Source organism: Lygodium microphyllum, chromosome 12 (genome assembly GCF_053477565.2).
Source record: "Lygodium microphyllum isolate KBCC chromosome 12, Lygodium_microphyllum_v1.1.10, whole genome shotgun sequence".
Classification (NCBI taxonomy): domain Eukaryota; kingdom Viridiplantae; phylum Streptophyta; class Polypodiopsida; order Schizaeales; family Lygodiaceae; genus Lygodium; species Lygodium microphyllum.
In genome coordinates this window covers 115,090,584-115,102,198 of record NC_141146.1, presented here as the reverse complement: position 1 = coordinate 115,102,198, position 11,615 = coordinate 115,090,584, and positions in this window count along the sequence as shown.

Sequence of the window (11,615 nt, the reverse complement as noted above, 5' to 3'; positions counted from 1 at the left end):
GTGCCAAGGCTTCACACAACCTCTTCCCCACAGGACCTTCGTCTAGGAAGAGCTCCCCTATTTGCAATGGCAAATTCAATCGGTAGGCTCACAATCTCAATACTACATGAAGAGCCCTGGTGAATACTATAAGGTCAAACTCCAAACTATTTCTGGCAACTTGAAAGAATAGAGGTTCCTGTGAACACACCAATTCAGAATTGTAATATCGATTTTAAAAGCTAATTTTCCAAGAGAGGTGACACAACCAACTTGTTCACTAAGAAAAGAAGATACTACTCTAATTCAGTCTCTGAAAGCTCTGATTCAAATGACAGTTCAGATAGTAGCTCAGATTATGAGACATTGTTTATAGAAGTCAGCTCCTCAAGTGAAGATGATCGTAGACACTAGAAGAGAAAGTACTCTAGAAGGGCAAGAAGAAATTAGTTGAAAAAGAGGAGGGAGATTCTTTGATGGTGCTCCAGTTCTCCACAGCCAAAGCCTGGACATAATCAAGCTTGTTCCACATTTGAACATACTTCGAATGAAGGCCTCTCCTTCAAAGATGTGGCAAAGGTTCTTCTCATGCAGGGTTAACAACATACGATCATTATTGCAAATTCAGCTTAGGGCATAGTATACAATACTCAATCTCCTCAGCTTCATTGTTAAATCTTCTCTTCTACCTACTATTCTTCACCATCCCATCATCTTCAAGGTAGTGCTTTCTAGATGAGACATAATAGGTGCCAATGTAGTAAGCTGTAGTATTGTCCTCTTCAGTCATCCTCGTATAGCTACCTATGCAGAAAAGATGAGTAGGTCTCGTTCGGCCATATCACACAACAAATGGAAGGAAAACCCTAACTAGACTAATACCCTTTCTTTGGCTTCTGTTGCAACTCTTTCTCGTGCCTCAGCTGTGGCTCTTCTCTCTCTCTCTCTCTCTCCCAAAGATTTATAGGATCACTGCCAAGGATTGGGTTGTTGCAAGTGTGATCCATCTGGGAAGTGCCTCCTACTGTTCTTAATCAGTATGCCATCCATAATCTCCCGCACTAGCTTCTAGAATGGAGCCTTGGGTATCAGGAAGTGCGTGGTCTTATGGTAATCGCGGATCTTGCAAAGAGCCAATGTGCCTAGCCTCCATCAATGCTTGTGATGCTAGCATGGTTGTGGTGGTGGTGATGGTGGAGTTGGGAGAGGTGGCCTGTGCATGGGATTTCTAGGAAGGTGTCTCCAGGCCGCTTGCTTGGTGCGTGCCATTCTTTTAGGAGAGAAATCTCAAAACTTAAAAGTGAAATGTGTAAAATGAGGTGAAACTTTAAACTTATAGCAAAACTTTTAAAAAACCCTTAAACTTGAATTAATGTATCTAGGCTTTGGAAAAATATGACCAGTGATTCGATTGATGTGAAATTTTACTTGTGAAATCCTCTATGACACATCAACTTCCCAAAAAAAAGGTCTCATTAGATGTCTTTAACACCTATCCAGAGGTTGTCGTTTGGGGCCTTGAATCCCTAGATTTAGGGCCCTAGACAAGAGCATCTGGATAGGTGTCCCAAAGGCTTCTGATGGGGCCAATTTTTTAATATCCATGAGTTTTTATGATGCTCGACATCTGGGATGAGTTTCACCAGATTTCGATTTATAAAATGGACAGTTCAATCATTTTTTGAAAATGCATTAATTGGATTATACTTCATTGATAACAGAAAAACTCACCATCGTGTGTGCGCAACTACATATTAAATGTGTTGTCAACCAAACCACGTGAAATATTAGAAACTTAAAAATTCAAAAAAACTAAGTCATGGGTCAAATGGAATATCACATATTGGATATAGTGTTGCCAAATCACTAAATACAGTAAAGATATAATGCATTGGCCCATGTACAACTGATCACTGATGTGTGCGTGATTGCGCATTGAATTTATCCTCAACGAAACTACTTTCAAAATTAGAACATTGGAAATACGCACAATGCAAATCATAGCAAAATAGAATATCAAATATTGGATTTAGCATTACGAAACCATGAAATACATGGTAGATAGTGCATCGCACCAAATACAACTAGAGCTAGGTAAAATTTAGCTCCATTTTGCAAGCCACTGCTATCAAATACTTGAAGGTCTACTGGAAAGATAACCCAACACTAAGCTCCTTTCAATCAAGTAACTTTCAGCTGCTTCTTAGAGAGCAAGCAAGGCTTGGCTTGACCATTGCCCCACATTCCTTACCTAGTTCCTTGAAAAGAACTTGTGATGATGCCCTAACTGTAGATCTTGCAATATTTCTCACACCAACCTAGAGAATGGTACCTTAGGAATAATCAAGTTGGCACTCTTTTGGAATATCTTTATCTCACGTAGCACAGCTCTGCCTAGTCTCCATCTTCACTTCTTATGTGTTGGAGGACGTGTATTGCCAGCTAGAGTAGTAGTGGGAGGTGGAGCAACTAGAGCATGTGGACCACCATTTCTGGACAATGGAAAACCATCATTATTGACCACAATAGGGCCACCATTGTTGGACACAAAAGCGCCACCATTATCAGCTGTAGTAGAGCCACCATTGTTGGCCACCAGGGGACCTTTGTCACTCACAATACGCTCTTGCTCTTGCAATAGTGCCAACATTATTAGTTGTAGTAGGGCCACCATTGTCGGCACCAAGGGACCTTTGAGCTCTTGTTCTTGCAGGCGCCTTCTTGATAGGAAGCTTGAAATGTGCCATAGTTGTGATGATGAAGGATAGAAAGGTGGAGGGTAGAGTGAAGAGTAATGGGAAAAAATGAAAGGAGAGACTTGAATTAAGTACGAAACTTTTAAACTTACTGTGGTGTAAATGAACTTTAAAATTATCATTTCATTTCATTTCTCCACCCCATCCCTACCTCTCTTTGTCTCCTACCACCTCCCTCATGCCCCTCTATCTAGGCCAGTGAATGCTCTAAGGTTTGTAATTTTCATATCTTTGTCTTAGGATTTCGAAATCAACTTTTCATAATTAAGAAACATAGTTCGAAATTGACTTTGAAAAACATTGTGACAAACCTTCGAAATTTTAAACAAAATTTGCAAGAGATCTCATGTTAAAGATAGGAGTATTGATGTGTCATATCCTTAGTACATGTACTCTCTCGTGGACTCTAAATGTATCAAAAGTATTATCTTTATTTAGGTCTCCATTTCTTGCCATCTCTCTCTTGGGTTGCCAACCATTGTGTGTGATATTGTCTAGATGTGCTGTTTTCATATCTTGCTTTTCTCAATTCATATATTTCCCTACTTATAAATTATGCTTGAGAGGTTTTGGACTTCTTTTCTTTTTCCTCGTATCATATCTCTAATCTCCTATACCACCATTCTAGTAATTTCCTCATAGAATTGGAATCATTGATGCCACCTCCATGATCAATTGCCTTTTGAAAAGCATAGCAAGCTTGCCAATGAGATCATTGTCAAGAATTGCGTGATGGGGGGATGTGCTTGAGCTGCTGCGCCAAACACACACTGTATAGACAAGAGGAAGCTCACTCAAGAACATAAGAAGAGAGATGGAGACCAAAACGTTTTCTTGCTGGTTTCTTCTTCTTCTTCCACACACTATAAAATGTCCACAAACTATAGATAAATTACAACATAAGGAACGTGGCCTTCTAAGTCAAATAGTGCATAACCGACTACACTAATCGATTTTTGGCGTTATATCTTTGCCAACTGTAGGTAGGTATAACAAACTAAATATAATAAGTGATAAGTCAGTGGCCATGTGAGTATCATAATGACCACCAAGGTGCTATGTGTAGATGTGCGAACTCATCTAGCCAAGCGGTCCATCATCAATGTCCGCATGTGTTGAGCTTGCCATCTCAACACTCCCTCTCAAGCTCAATTCTATCTCTGCAACTCCAAGTAAGCTTCGAAACTTTCAAAGCTTCTTTGCACCCAATGTCTTTGTGAAAATGTCAGCTATCTGATCCTGTGTGCTGACATATACCAAGTCAATCTCTCCTGCAAGTACATTCTCTCTCACAAAGTGGTAGTGCACCTCAATGTGTTTTGTCCTAGCATGGAACACTAGATTCCTAGCTAGCTGTATGCTACTCATGTTGTCACAATGAATGACAACTAGACCATCTCCCCATACATTCAAATCACCTAATAACTTTTGCAGTCATACCACCTCACATGCTGCCATAGCAGCACCTCTATACTCAACCTCTATACTCGATAAAGCAAATGTAGGTTGCTTTTTGCTGCTCCATATAACTACTGCACTACCAAGGGAAAACATGAATTCACTTGTAGATCTTCTATCTGACATGCTCTTAGCCCAATTTGCATCGGTGTATCCAAAGACCTGTACGTCCTTACCTGCCTCATAAAAAAATTTCATAATATAAAGTGGACTTCACATACCTCAATATACGTCTAGCTGCATCCAAATGAGGCTTTCTAGGCATCTGCATAAACTGATTGACAAGGCCAATAGCATAGCTCAAGTCTGGCCTTGTGATAGTCATGTAAATCAAACTCCCTACTATCCTCCTGAACATAGTAGGGTCTTCTATCTCATCCCCAATGTTAGTATTCAACTTCACATTTTGCTCTAATAGTACTAAAAGAGACTTAGATGCTGTCATACCATACTTGGATAACATATCCAAGCCATACTGCCTTTGGGACAACCATATACCATCATCACACCTGATCGTCTAAATACCAAGAAAGCATCTCAGCTCACCCAAATCTTTCATCTCAAACTTCTTCTTCAAGAAGTCCTTAACTTCAGCAATCCCATTATCACTGTCACCTGTAATAATCAAGTCATCCACATAGATGACTATGATGACCAAACCTGCATCTCCCTTTCTCACATAAAGTGAGTGATCAGCATCATAAATACAAAATCCAATATTGACAAGATACTCTCCAATCTTGTCAGACCATGCTCTAGGTGCTTGCTTCAGTCCATAGAGTGCCTTCTTTAACCTGCACACATATGTGGGATGCTCTACATGCTCATAACCTGTTGGCTGCTCCATATATACTTCTTCTTGCAATTCACCATGCAAGAAGGCATTCTTAACATCCATTTGCTATAAACTCCAACCTTTGGCTGCTGCAAAGGTAATCACACACCTAACAATTGCCATCCTAGCAACTGGACTGAATGTCTCTTCATAATCTATGCTATATGTTTGAGCATAGCCTTTTGCAACCAACCTAGCCTTATACCTGCTAACTGAACCGTCTGCATTATGCTTGTGACTTTGTAAACCCACTTACAGCCAATAGCTTTCTTACCCTTAGGTAAGGGTACCAAATTCCAAGTCTTATTGGCTTCTAATGCAGCCATCTCCTCATCCATTGCTGCATCCCAATGAGCATGACCAACAACATCCTCAAAACAAGTGGGCTGAACATCCTCAACTAGTTTCACCATATAAGCATAATGGTGAGCTGCATAACCTTCAAAACCAAATCTTTTAATAGGGTATCTAACCGTGCTAGATCTGCGTACCACCGGATCACTCAATGGAGCCTTTATATTACTATGAGCTCTTTGTACACCTGGTGTCCTGACTGAAGAAATGCCAAGCTCATCATCTAAACTCCACTAGAATCTCCATCAAATCCCAAATAACTGGTAGATGCATAATTACCATCCAGCACTTTCTTCTTTCCTTTGTCCTTCCTTGCAACACTTATAGATCCACCTGAAGATGTGGGGCTACTCCTTAGTCTCCCAGACCAAGGGCTCACTGTAGGTGTAGTACTAGATGATGTTTCTGGACCACTAAGACTCCGTGATTCTTGTTTATCTTTCTACACATAGCTGCCTTGATTATTATCATCATCCAAAAAATCACTAGCAGGTGTATACCAACTTCCCATCTCATCAAAGATAACATCCCTACTCACTCTGAACTCACCTGTGACAAGGTTATAACAGTGATACCCTTTCTGCTCTAAAGAGTATCCAATAAAAACACATTTTTATGCCTTTGGATCAAGCTTCTTTCATAGCTTATTTGGCACATGAACATATGCAACACAACCAAATACCTTCAAGTGAGATACATCAGGCTTCTTGCCAGTAAAGCATTCTTCAAGAGTCATCCCATGAACTGTAGCTGTGGGAGTTATATTCATAATGTAGATAGCAGTATGGGCAGCCTCAGACCAAAATTTTTTGGGCATATTCTTTTCAGCCATTAATGCCCGTGCAACTTCTGCAATATGCCTGCTTTTTCTTTTTGCAATAGCATTTTGCTGTGGGGTATACTTGCAAGTAAATTGCCTCTTTATCCCATGAGTCCTCAAGAAGCCACTGAACTCATTAGAGAGGTACTCTCCCCCTCCATCTGATCTCAAGCACTTCACTTTTAAGCTTGTTTCTATTTCAACAGTTGCCTTAAAAGATTTGAAGTGCTCAAACACATCACTCTTTTCCTTCATGAAGTATATCCATAGCTTCCTTGAACAGTCATCAATAAATGTGACAAAGTATTTGCTGCCACCAAGAGATACATTCTGTGTAGGTCCCCAAACATCTATATGTACTACATCAAGTATATTTCTGCTCACTTCTCTATCATGCAAGAAGGGTTGTCTCGCTTGCTTACCAAACTGGCATGCTTCATAGACTTTATGCAATTCTACAACTCTAAAAGAAGGCAACCCTGTAACTAATCCTCTGGACTGCATTAATTTCAGCCTTTGCACATTTGCATGCCCAATACGTTTATGCCATATTTCCATATCTGTAACTACTCCTTTTCCTTTAGCATACATAGCAGCATCCATTGTAGGAATTCCAACATCTAAAGTGAACATTCGGCCAACTCTACTTCCTTTTGCAATCAACCTGCACTTATCATTAAATTCTTCTACAAAACAACCTTTTGCATTGAATCGGACCTGCAACCCCTGCTCTACCATTTGGCCAACAGACACTAGATTCTTTGTAATTGATGGCACATGTAATACATTTGTTAAACTCTTTGTCTGGCCATCATGCAAGGACAAGGGAACCTTTCCAATGTGTGAAATTGGGTGGCATGAATCATCACCTATCTACACATAACCTAGGTTTTGTAAGTCCTGCATCTCTGCAAACCATTCAACATGATTGGTCATATGATTAGATGCACCTGAATTGACATACCATACAGCATCATGTGTCCCCTTTCCTATAACTGCATTTATTATATGCTGCATAACAAACAGATGCTCATTTTTGTCTTCATTATATCGTGAAGACAATGCATAGTTTCCTTGCTGCAGTTTACCACTTTGAATATCATCCTTCTTAGCATAACAATTGGCTGCAATATGTCCTATTTTGCCACAATAATGGCAAACAATAGCATAATTTCCAGAGCCTCTGTTCTGCCATCTACCTCTTCCTCTAGAGCTCCCCCTGCCTCTAAAGTTTGCTCTGCCTCCAGAAATCTACATTTCACCAAACTGTTGATTGAACCTGTTTTGCTGGTTATCGCCAGCACGTCCCATACCACAGCATCTCGAAGAGGATCTACCATGTCCCCTTCCTAAACTCGAGTAAAATTCTTGGACCTGTTCACCATTTCTTTCAGACGAATCACCCAGCATATTGATCTCTTCAGTAATTATGAGAGAGATCAGCTCATTAAAATCTAGAAATGGCTTCCGTACATATACTGAAGTAACAAATGATTTCCATGCCTTCTCATTGTTAAGGGCACTCAGAGTGGATGAAACCAAATCATCATCATCCGGCATTACATCAATCACTGCTAAAGCATCTGCAATGCTCCTCACCTTCAATACATACTCATTGACAGACATTTTTCCTTTCTTCAAGGCATTCAACTCTTGCTTGAGTTGAATCTTTCATGCCTTTGTAGTTACTGAAAACATGCTCTCAAAAATTGTTCAAGCTGCATGTGAAGTTTCTACATTCCTGATATGTCCCAGCATAGTATTATCAATGACTGCAGGTAGCCAGTACATCACCTTTTTGTCTTTCACATTCCACTCTTTCCATGCTTTTAACTCATCTGCAATCGGAGGGATACCCAGCTCCTGGCTCCTTTTCTTCACTTGAAACAAACTCATAAAGGCCCTTTCCAATGAGAAAATTCGTCAAATGAAACTTCCATGAAGGGTAGTTGTTCTTGTCGAGCTTCTCAATAATGGGATTTTCACTGTTCTCTGTCATTATCACAAACAAGAATACAATACAGCAAGTTAGTCTTCTGCAATCTTTCACAACATGTGCACAACAATATACCAAACAACCTTTTTCACTGATTGCTCAATAGTACATGTAATCTACAACCTGTTTGCAGATAAACCTTATGTTTGCTTCCTGCAAACTTCTCAAAAATTACAGATTTGCAATTTGTAATATGTGCACCCACTTTTGGTCAATACAGCCGAAATCACAGTAGTGTACCTTGAAACTGTTGTCCACAACCTTGCGGCTCTAAAACGGGGCTTGAAATGGCCTCACTCACCCAAAAAAATTGCGAACAAACCCTAAAGGGCTTATTTGCAGAATATATAGTGATCTGCTTGCACATCAAATCTCACAGCAATCTGAGATTTTTGCTCGACCTTGCTTTTGGTGCCTCCATAGGCACTATCCAAGAGAGAGAGTGGCACCCGGTCCCAGTACTGGTGTGTCGAAAATTGCGCCCCTGCCCCCTGTAGAAGGAAAAGGAAAGGACCTAATCAGGCCGGCTTCCCCTCTCCTCATGCCACCCATGCAAGCCACCCCTATCATGATGACACCCCCTGCCACCGCCACCCGGGGGCACACCCCAAAAGTCGATGAGAGCAATGTGGTCACCTGGCTACAGTTTCTGGTGGAAAGGGAGCTGGCAAGGGAAGCAGCCGTGGCCACCCCAACTTCAAGAGCCAAGGTCAGAATTGAAAAGGCAAAAATTAGAAGAGGTTTCCACCAGTACAACCATGCCCCACCCCCCACCTCCAGCCGGCCAATATGACGAGTACGTGAAGGAGCTGCTCGCGTAGTTGCAAAGAGCCAGACAGGAAAGGAGGATAGCCGTGGAGGAGCTGGCAGCGAAACGAGAGTCACAAGCCGCCCTCCAGCTGGAAACAATGAAGCAGATAACAGAATATCAAAGGGAAATCACTGTGCTCAGGGAGGAAGCCAGCACTAAGGAGGCGGAAGAACTAAAAGCCCTGAAGGAACGTGACGCTGCCTGGGAGGGAAGAAGAAAAATCTTAATGGAGCGTCTCAACGGGGAGAGGGAAACGAATGCCCACCTGCGGCACAAAAATGATCAGTTATCTGTAGTCAACCTGGAAGCGCAAAGCCAGCTTGACAAAATCAGACAGGAGGTTGCAGAGTTGGACCAATTAAGGGCTGAACAGGTGCGAAGGATGCAGGTGAAGCTGGACCAGCTCAATGCACAAATCGCAGAAGAACGCCAGGAGCAGTCCCGCCTGCACCGCGAGCTCGAGGGCCAGTAGCAACAACTCATGGCAATGACCCTCCATTAGGGGGAGAGCCTGGAAGATATGGAAAGAAGGGCAAAAGAATGGTCCGATCATAACGAGCATAGAGTACGCGACTTAGTACGCCGGCTAGCCAAGGCCGAAGGAGACAGGGTGCTGGCTGAGAATCAGGCAGAAGCGGCCCAACTCTCCATGATAGCCCAGCAACACACCTTTCTCAATACGCTGCTCCACGCCACCAGACCAGAAGGAGATGAAGCCAATGATCAGCTGCAAAGGAAACTAACCATTGCACGCAGAGCTCTCACAGCAGGCCTGCACGTGCCGCTGCAGCTAGGAGGCCCGCCGCAGAGCCTAGAAGAGCAGAGAAGATATCTTGCACAGGTAGGCCTGACGGCGCAGGAGATAGATGACCTCGGCTTCACAGAGAAAAAAACACAAGAAGACGAGCAAGTAGAAGGGGGTGAACCGGAGCTTGATCTGGGACCTCAGGAGGAGGAATACGTCCCACCACCCCCTCAACCACAACAAGCCGAAGTGCAACCCCCTGATACATTTGCCGAGAGAAGAGCGGCCCAAACCAACCGTAGGAAAGAGATGGTGGAGAAGGCAAGAAGAAAGCTGAATGCCAGACCTGTCGTGAGACAACCTGTCCCTCTCCTACTGCGCACCCAAGATTCCCCTGTTGAATTCCGTGCCGAATTGATTATCTGGGAACAACAGGAGTATAACCTCGACCCCTTCAACTTGCGCTTTGAGTTTCCCACTGCCTTGAATAGGGTACTGCCCATTCAACTGGTGGAGGATGTCATTGCCATGGGGGCAAGGCTCAAAGCCAAATGGTTAGCGGAGCGTGAGGCTCACCCAACTGCTTGGGGAGCCGAGGACCGCGAGTTTTGGCAAGATAAAGTCCTCCAGGTGCCTAGATCAGTGGAAGGCTATAATTGCCAACCCATCTGGAGGAGACGCATTTTTGACGTCAACCTGGAAGCGTGGATGGCATTTTGCAGCACCCTCCCTTCAGAGAGAAACGACCCCACTTTTATGCCATATCCTCGAAGGTTAGGAGTGGACTTCAATCCGTCCATCCACGGCAGGTTCGATTTCCCCATCATCTACAATACCAATAGCACATCCCATAGAAACGCCCTTCTTTTCACCCTTCCCGACTTGTATAGCTCTATAGATAAGTTTCTTAGTGAGTTCACCTCTTGCCCCGATCCCGCATTCATCACCACTTATAATTATCTTAGGTTAATTAGGATCCTAGTCCACCAAGAGCCCGCACCCCAAGAACACCGCCTCTCACCCCTCTATTTTGACCCCAACGCCATCGACAGCAACACCATGACTCGCCTCATGATGTGTGCTTCTCTTTTGCCATATTTCTGTGGTGCACTACTCGAAGACATGAACGACAGCAAATTCACCTAGTGCAACCACCCCTTCCTTTCTACCACCACCCTCAAAACCTGCCTCCACATCAAAGGCTACTTGTTGAATCGAAAATTCCTTAGCAAGGCCCCCTGTCCTCCACCAACCCCTACCCACTATTCAGATGACGAGGTGTAAACTCCTGTCATGCCCTTGTACCGCTTGCCTCCATGTATACGCCTCCTCATGCTATTATATTGAAGAAAAAAAAAGAAAAAAAAAGAAAAAAAAAAGCACACACGATCACAGCACCGCACCTAGGGGTCCTCAAATTAGGTATGTCTAGCAACCTTGGTTGGCTGGCTCTGTCCCTAATCCCCTGGCCCTTTCATACATCCCCCACAATTGTTCAGGGCACATTAACGGCAGGACATACCTAGGGAGCTCGCCTCGCCTATGATTAAACCCGTCACCCTGAACCACTTGCACAATCCCTTTGCACTAATCTCAATCCCTTTACAACCCACAGTGGTAAGCAAGGCTTGAAAGACAAGGGAAAGACCATAATGACGTCTCAAGCAATCTTCAAGTGTACTCCCCGTCTTCATTGACAACTTTTTTCATCAACTTAGCCCCTTGCTTTACCGACCCCTTGCTATACAAGGAACCAGGCCGACAGTCTTCTAACTAAGTAATATCTAAGTATGCACAAGCACTCACATAATACATGCACTGAAGTATATACACAGTTTGGGTCCTCAAGTGCAGGACAATA